We start from the raw sequence: 9,823 nt of genomic DNA on the forward strand, positions 1-9,823 counted from the left end.
AGTTGCTGTACTTTTGCATGTGGCATATTGTTCAGTCTTGAGTTGCTGTACTATTGCATGTGTCATATTGTTCAGTCTTGAGTTGCTGTACTTTTGCATGTGTTACATTGTTCAGTCTTGAGTTGCTGTACTATTGCATGTGTTACATTATTCAGTCTTGAGTTGCTGTACTATTGCATGTGGCATATTGTTCAGTCTTGAGTTGCTGTGCTATTGCATGTGGCATATTGTTCAGTCTTGAGTTGCTGTACCATTACATGTATTACATTATTCAGTCTTGAGTTGCTGTACTATTGCATGTGTTACATTGTTCAGTCTTGAGTTGCTGTGCTATTGCATGTGGCATATTGTTCAGTCTTGAGTTGCTGTACTATTGCATGTGGCATATTGTTCAGTCTTGAGTTGCTGGACTATTGCATGTGTTACATTGTTCGTTTTTTTATGTTGCTGTACCATTGCGTGTGTTACATTGTTCTCTCTTCAGTTGCTCTACTATAATAAGTATTGCATGTGTTTATGTGTTTTATTGTTCGGTCTTGAGTTTCTGTACTATTGCATATGTTACTTTGTTCTGTCTTGAGTTGCTGTACTATTGTACTATAATAGTGAGTGAGTTTAGTTTTACGCCGTTCTCAACAATATTCCAGTTATATGGCCGCGGTCTGTAAATAATCGAGTCTGGACCAGCCAAATCAGTGATCATCAGCACGAGTATCCATCTGCACAACCGATGACATGTGTCAACCAAGTTTGCCTCCTCTTACGACAAGCAAAGTGCCCCTTTTGTAACAAGCATGTGTTGCTGAAGACATATTCCACCCCGGAGTTTCTCGGGTTTTTCTGGAGGAAGATCCAGCAAATCCCCAAGAATATATTTACTGACATTTTCAACAGGATGTCGTTTACTGACGAACAAAAATAACTTTTATGACGGATTATTTGCTCAACACTGGTCAGGTGACGTTGAGTAGCGAGCATGTACGATGATTTACAACAGGAAGCGGTCGTAAACAGATGAGTAACTACAGTATTTCCTTGAAATTTCCTTGACTGGAGATTGTTCAAAAGGTTTTTTGTGTGTTTGAATAAGGTCAAAATGAGCAGTTAACGAAACTTCACTTTACAAATACGAACAAAGAAAAGTTCAGTCATTATTGAAAAAATGACTATTGAAAAACTATGACCTTTCACAAAAACAGTGTGTTCTGTAAACGTTTCCTCACAGTGTAATGGATGTATTTCTAGACGTTCTCCCCATAGTCATATGGTGTGGATGGCGGACACACGAACTCGCTTTGCAGAGTTATGTCCCTTAACAGTAGCAGGCAGTGACGATCCTTGATTCTTCACGATCTCTGACCTGTGACCACTACAAAACCAAAGATTTAAACTTTGATCTGTTTCACAGAATCCCCTCAAACAAGCTGATATGCACACCGTGACATAACTGACGATAAAATCATCTCACTCCCTCCCTTTCTAACTGTCATGACCCAAATATCATACACATATTCAACGTAATAGCAGTGGAAACTTAACTGATATTATGTCTGAATGTCAGATTTCTATCGTATATTAGAAAACAATAAATTTTAAGTTGATATAATTATAAAAAAACCACAAAAACAAAACAACAAAAAGACAACAAACTACTTCATCACAATGTAGACAATTTACGTTTGATTCAGGGGCGGTGGGGTAGCCTTGTGGTTAAAGCGTTCGCTCGTCACGCCGAAGACCCGGGTTCGGTTCCCCACATTTGTACAATGTGTGAGGCAAATTTTCTGGTGTCTCCCGCCGTGATGTCGCTGGAATATTGCTAAAAGCGACGTAAAACCAAACTCGCTTACTCACTCACTCACTCACGTTTGATTCTAATTTTTCAAGAACTGCCTTAAACATGGATGAATAGTGATTGCAATCACACTATGCGAGCATGAAGATTCTGTCAAGGCGTGCCGAGACCACGGAAGACTATGTTACGTCAGAGAGAAAAACAAGACTGATCAAACTGGACCTTGCACTGTAATAAACACACTCTAAATTTAGTTGAATAAACTAAGCGAAACTAAACTAACTTAAAATAAAATAAAAGAAAATGAAATAAAGACATCCCGCATTCACAGACATAGTGACAAACCATGTGCACACCAGTGTGTATTATCAATGCATCTGACCATCATTGTTCGTAACTGGATATAGACCACACACCGTTTATGTTCCTCCATTGCCCTTTTGTTTGATAGTCCTCTAGCGTCAAGAAATTTATTTTTTCAAAAAGCAGTCGGACTAACGTTGCCCAGAGGGTGACTGGCTGACTGAATGCATGGATGATGACAAAACGTGTTTAACTGATGCATTAATGAATGGATGTTCCCACCGATAGAGGGCGTCGAGTGGTAGATGCTTCAGAGAATACACACAAAGAAATGGACTGAATTCTAATGAGTGGCGATGATGATTATGGTATATTTATACAGAGCTCATACCCATGCTCTGATACTGCATATTACTATACTTCCTACTGCACGTGTACGTATGTCCACCATCTGGTCACCTACCATATGATGAGTGTGTTCTTTAAAGTACACGGGGTTGTCTACTGCACACAAGGGGTTGTGGCAACCTCTGACAGAGCCTGCATGTTATCCTGGCACCCTTCGCTTTCCAGCTGGCTCACCACGAACTATTCCTTTGTGAAATCAAGTCTGGACTAGAAAGTCCGGTGACTGAAAGCATGAGTAACATTCCAATATGTAGGGTGCGGATGACGAACTGAGACAGTGTTTGCCCTTAACAGCGAAATGCTCTAAGGACCTAAGGACCTGGAACCAGAAATAGTTGTGAGCCCTGATCAGAATATGTAGGCCCTATATTTTAGCTGCAATATAAGTAATTCCCAGCAAATACGACCAAAAGGGCCTGCAGAAATCAAAAACTGCGAGTCCGAGTGATTTTCAGTAGGCTATGTATATATATAGTGGGTTTAGTTTTACGCCGCACTCAGCAATATTCCAGCCATATGGCGGCGGTCTGTAAATAATCAAGTCTGGACCAGACAATCCAGTGTTCAACAACATGAGCATCGATCTGCACAATTGGGAACCGATGACATGTGTCAACCAAGCCAGCGAGCCTGACCATCCGATTCCATTAGTCGCCCTTTACGACACGCATAGTCGCCTTTTACGGCAAGCATGGGTTTCTGATGGCCTTTTCTACCTCGGACCTTCATAGGTCTCTTTATAATGCATGCGTATAAATATGCATTATATGTTGCATGTCAATATAACTGGTGGCTCACTGGGTCATATACATTGACAAAATGACTGAACAACTTTACAAACGTGGTCATAGAATTGTACAGTTGATATAAATTTTTATGCAGTATCAAGGACACACTCTAAAGATACCATCGATCCAAAAGAACAGTCCAAAAATATCTAAATAACTAAAATATCTAAAACACTTACGATTAGATTCTGCCTGTCGACACTTGCCACCTGCAGTTGAATGTGTGGATGCATCGTGCGATCGTGCATAAATCACGTGATGAGAGTTCTAACCGTCATCACGTGACCACGTCTGCGACCAGCCTAACCTTTCATATGTCCGCTTTCACAGAGGTATATGGTTGACTGTTTCCCGGTGTAGCGGACGTTACCGTTAAACCGGATGACTTTTCTTTTGTTGAAAAATGATTGACGCATGTATGTAATTACTTATAAACTGTATGTCTACATTTCTTAATTAACAATCACATCTAGTTCCTCTTTCGACGAAAACAAAATTTATGTTAAGATACTCTGTACACTCTCATATTCTCCCAGTGATGCAAGAAAACACAAACATTTCACATTTTATCACTGGACATTTCACAAACAGAAGCCGTGAGGATCAGGGTTAGAACTGCTCTTCACCGACCCATGTTGCTCGTTAGAGGCGGCTAACGGGATCGGGTGGTCAGACTCTCTGACGGAGTTGACATGTGTCCTTATATTCAAATTGCGTCGATGGATGTTCATGATGTTGATCACTGGATTGTCTGGTTTTGTCCAGACTCGAATGTTCACAGACCGCCGCTTTATGGCTGGAATGTTGCTGAGTGCGGTGTAAAACTAAACTCACTTACTAACAGAAGGCATTTGAATAACGACTAAGTAACGTGAATGAAATGACTTGTGAGTCTCCACTGAAACGAGGATTTGGTGATGACAATGCCATGTGGTTGATCACGTGTCATTGTACATTGACGGTATTTGTTCAGTCGGATTATTAATTATTTCATACACGCATGGTTGATATTAAAACCATTGTTAATGTCATGAAACTTTTTATACTCAGACTAAATGGCAGAAAAGCAAGTAATCGATGCAATTTTCCTTTACAACATATACTAAAGTATGGCACATATTTTCAGAATATTCTTGAAAATGAAAATCCTTTCTGGAGGGATGTTTTGAAGGCATTGGAATCATATGGTACTAGAACACCACTGACGTTGAAAACGTTAATGAAATCTTATTGTGCTACAAACACCACTGACGTTGAAAACGTTAATGAAATCTTATTGTGCTACAAACAACACTGACGTTGAAAACGTTAATGAAATCTTATTGTGCTACAAACACCACTGACGTTGAAAACGTTAATGAAATCTTATTGTGCTACAAACAACACTGACGTTGAAAACGTTAATGAAATCTTATTGTGCTACAAACACCACTGACGTTGAAAACGTTAATGAAATCTTATTGTGCTACAAACACCACTGACGTTGAAAACGTTAATGAAATCTTATTGTGCTACAAACAACACTGACGTTGAAAACGTTAATGAAATCTTATTGTGCTACAAACAACACTGACGTTGAAAACGTTAATGAAATCTTATTGTGCTACAAACACCACTGACGATGATAACGTTAATGAAATCTTATTGTACTACAAACACCACTGACGTTGAAAACGTTAATGAAATCTTATTGTGCTACAAACACCACTGACGTTGATAACGTTAATGAAATCTTATTGTGCTACAAACACCACTGACGTTGAAAACGTTAATGAAATCTTATTGTGCTACAAACACCACTGACGATGATAACGTTAATGAAATCTTATTGTACTACAAACACCACTGACGACGATAACGTTAATGAAATCTTATTGTACTACAAACACCACTGACGATGATAACGTTAATGAAATCTTATTGTACTACAAACACCACTGACGTTGAAAACGTTAATGAAATCTTATTGTGCTACAAACACCACTGACGTTGAAAACGTTAATGAAATCTTATTGTGCTACAAACACCACTGACGATGATAACGTTAATGAAATCTTATTGTGCTACAAACACCACTGACGATGATAACGTTAATGAAATCTTATTGTGCTACAAACACCACTGACGTTGAAAACGTTAATGAAATCTTATTGTGCTACAAACACCACTGACGATGATAACGTTAATGAAATCTTATTGTACTACAAACACCACTGACGTTGAAAACGTTAATGAAATCTTATTGTACTACAAACACCACTGACGATGATAACGTTAATGAAATCTTATTGTGCTACAAACACCACTGACGTTGAAAACGTTAATGAAATCTTATTGTACTACAAACACCACTGACGATGATAACGTTAATGAAATCTTATTGTGCTACAAACACCACTGACGTTGAAAACGTTAATGAAATCTTATTGTGCTACAAACACCACTGACGATGATAACGTTAATGAAATCTTATTGTGCTACACACGCCACTGACGTTGAAAACGTTAATGAAATCTTATTGTGCTACAAACACCACTGACGATGATAACGTTAATGAAATCTTATTGTGCTACACACGCCACTGACGTTGAAAACGTTAATGAAATCTTATTGTGCTACAAACACCACTGACGATGATAACGTTAATGAAATCTTATTGTGCTACAAACACCACTGACGATGATAACGTTAATGAAATCTTATTGTACTACAAACACCACTGACGATGATAAAGTTAATGAAATCTTATTGTGCTACAAACACCACTGACGATGATAAGGTTAATGAAATCTTATTGTGCTACACACGCCACTGACGATGATAAAGTTAATGAAATCTTATTGTGCTACAAACACCACTGACGATGATAACGTTAATGAAATCTTATTGTACTACAAACACCACTGACGATGATAACGTTAATGAAATCTTATTGTACTACAAACACCACTGACGATGATAACGTTAATGAAATCTTATTGTGCTACAAACACCACTGACGATGATAACGTTAATGAAATCTTATTGTACTACAAACACCACTGACGATGATAAAGTTAATGAAATCTTATTGTGCTACAAACACCACTGACGATGATAAGGTTAATGAAATCTTATTGTGCTACACACGCCACTGACGATGATAAAGTTAATGAAATCTTATTGTACTACAAACACCACTGACGATGATAACGTTAATGAAATCTTATTGTGCTACAAACGCCACTGACGATGATAACGTTAATGAAATCTTATTGTACTACAAACGCCACTGACGATGATAACGTTAATGAAATCTTATTGTACTACAAACACCACTGACGATGATAACGTTAATGAAATCTTATTGTACTACAAACACCACTGACGATGATAACGTTAATGAAATCTTATTGTACTACAAACACCACTGACGATGATAACGTTAATGAAATCTTATTGTGCTACAAACACCACTGACGATGATAAAGTTAATGAAATCTTTTTGTGCTACAAACACCACTGACGATGATAAAGTTAATGAAATCTTATTGTGCTACAAACACCACTGACGATGATAACGTTAATGAAATCTTATTGTACTACAAACACCACTGACGATGATAACGTTAATGAAATCTTATTGTGCTACAAACACCACTGACGATGATAACGTTAATGAAATCTTATTGTACTACAAACACCACTGACGATGATAACGTTAATGAAATCTTATTGTGCTACAAACACCACTGACGATGATAACGTTAATGAAATCTTATTGTACTACAAACACCACTGACGATGATAAAGTTAATGAAATCTTATTGTGCTACAAACACCACTGACGATGATAACGTTAATGAAATCTTATTGTGCTACAAACACCACTGACGATGATAACGTTAATGAAATCTTATTGTGCTACAAACGCCACTGACGATGATAACGTTAATGAAATCTTATTGTGCTACAAACACCACTGATGATGATAACGTTAATGAAATCTTATTGTGCTACACACGCCACTGACGATGATAACGTTAATGAAATCTTATTGTGCTACAAACACCACTGACGATGATAACGTTAATGGAATCTTATTGTGCTACAAACACCACTGACGATGATAACGTTAATGAAATATTATCCCAACTCATCTGGCTCATCAAAACATCCAAAAACACAAACCAGTATATCAGACACGTGGCTAACAAAAGTATTTTAACTAGTAAGGACTTGTACATGATGAACAACGTTTAGTCTCTTATGAAATATACATGGGATAAGGGGTACATATTTAGATCTTGAATATCTCATATATAAAAAGCTACAGACATATGTATACAAATAGCCTTAATAAAAGAACTTTACAAAAGGATTTCATGACTTAAGTAAAAGGTTCAAGAAAGTTTTATGATAAATTGCTATCTGTTAAATTTCATGTCTACCAGACATATGAAAATATATCCAAAGATACTGATTTTGAATGTTCCTTGATCTTTAATATATTTGGATAAAAATAAAAGATGTTAAACATTTAGATTTTCAATTTTTGCGTGGAATAGTTTATAATAAAATGGAACTTTTCAGGATGAAACTGGTTGACAATTTCATATGCACTTCATTCATTAATGAGGACATATGTCATATACATTGAGAATGTGAGGAAACGAAAATAGTTTGGTATGAACTATAAATTGTGATTAATCAAAACATTCATTGATTACAATTAACAAAATTTCAAGCTTTGTTTGGTACTCAGGAACAAACCATTACTGTATCATACAGTACTTTCTGCTAAAAGACACATCTACATTTGTACCCTGAAATAATAATGCCAAACTTGGAAAACTTTATGAAGATTTTAAAAGACATAGTCATGGTTTAGCAGTTCATATCCAAAAGAAACAACGTTTTTTTTTATAAATTCTCAAAATTGTTTCCTCTATCCCCACTATTTGATCTACAATGACCATTGTTATCCTCTGAAATATGATGTGCAATATGTACATAATTATATATGATGCATCAACAATGTATACACACATATAAATTCAGGTATACATATACTCGAACCTTGTATTGATGGGAACAATAAGGAAAAAAGAAAAAAAGTGTTATTGTACAGTAAATGTATCGATAGGTGCTTGTCCAGTCGGCTTATTAAGTGGAACACTTAAGGCATCGACATTCACTTTTGAAGTGTCTTTGTACTCTAGAAGTATCGATATTCACTTGTCCAGTCACCTAATGAAGCGCCATTGTACACTACTGATATCGATAAGTACTTGTCCATAGGCTTATTAAACGTCAGTGTACATTTAAGTATTATTGTACGCAAAATATATCGATAGGTGCTTGTCCACTCGGTTCATCAAGTGTCATTGTCCATTAAAATATATCGATAGGTGCTTGTCCAGTGCCATTCCATATCTCTGGCACGCTTGGATGCTGACACAATCGAGCATTAGTTTCCCAAACACATTTGACAGACAAACACGGAAAATAGGTGAAAGCTACAATATTTTCTGCCTAAAGCGTATACTTTTTAATCACAAAAGAAATGAATCATTTCCTTAAAAACACAAGGAAATAAAAAACCAAATCTAGTGAAAACTGACACGATAGGGAAGCTGTCTTGAAGGTCTCCAAAAACCTATCATCAAATGTTAATATACTATCCTCAAAAAGGCGATTTGTATTTTGAAAAATCTATTAATTACCTGTTGTGTTCAAACAGACATGGCAGGAATGGGTACAAGGCAGGGATGTATTCTGAGCCCACAGATGTTTCTTATATTTATTGATAGTCTTTGTAAGAAATTAAAATTAGAGGGTGTTCAAGGAGGTGTTCTACATGGACTTATATTTGCAGGTGGCTTGGTGTGTGTGTGTGTGTGTGTGTGTGTGTGTGTGTGTGTGTGTGTGTGTGTGTGTGTGTGTGGTGGTGGTGGAGAGGGTGGTGGGTGGTGGTATTGGGGTGGGTGGGGTGGGGGGGAGAGGTCTTCGTCACTATGAGAAATGGTAATAATGGTTCCCCAGTTGAAACAGTTTCTTTTAAAAAGTATTTAGGTTCAGTTTTCACACCCAAGCTTGTCTGGAGCAAAGCACGGACATGTCTTGCATCTCAGGCCTCAAAAGCTATAATGGCTATAAATGGTTTCCAGAGGAAACTTGGTAACGTAGTTTGCACTGATTTACTTCATATTTTGTATTTAATGGCTGTGCTTATTCTTTGTTATGGCTCTGAAATCCGGGGAACATGACACTCTAAAACAATAGACACAGTGCAAATTACATTTCGTGAACAATACTAAGTGACTGGTGCTCATTGCAGCACTTGTACATGTCAAGAATGATTAAAGTTTGGTGCAGACTTCCACATATGGCACATACTCCCACATCAATGTTATTTAATGTTAAGACCGCTAGATAGCGTAGGCTATAATACCTGGGTTAAAAAAAGTTAGACACAGTCATCTTTTTTCAATATCGACAGGTATTATGGAATTGAATAGAACGAAAGGCTATGTCCTTTTCGTAAAAG

Source organism: Haliotis asinina, chromosome 7 (assembly GCF_037392515.1).
Source record: "Haliotis asinina isolate JCU_RB_2024 chromosome 7, JCU_Hal_asi_v2, whole genome shotgun sequence".
Taxonomy (NCBI): Eukaryota; Metazoa; Mollusca; class Gastropoda; order Lepetellida; family Haliotidae; genus Haliotis; species Haliotis asinina.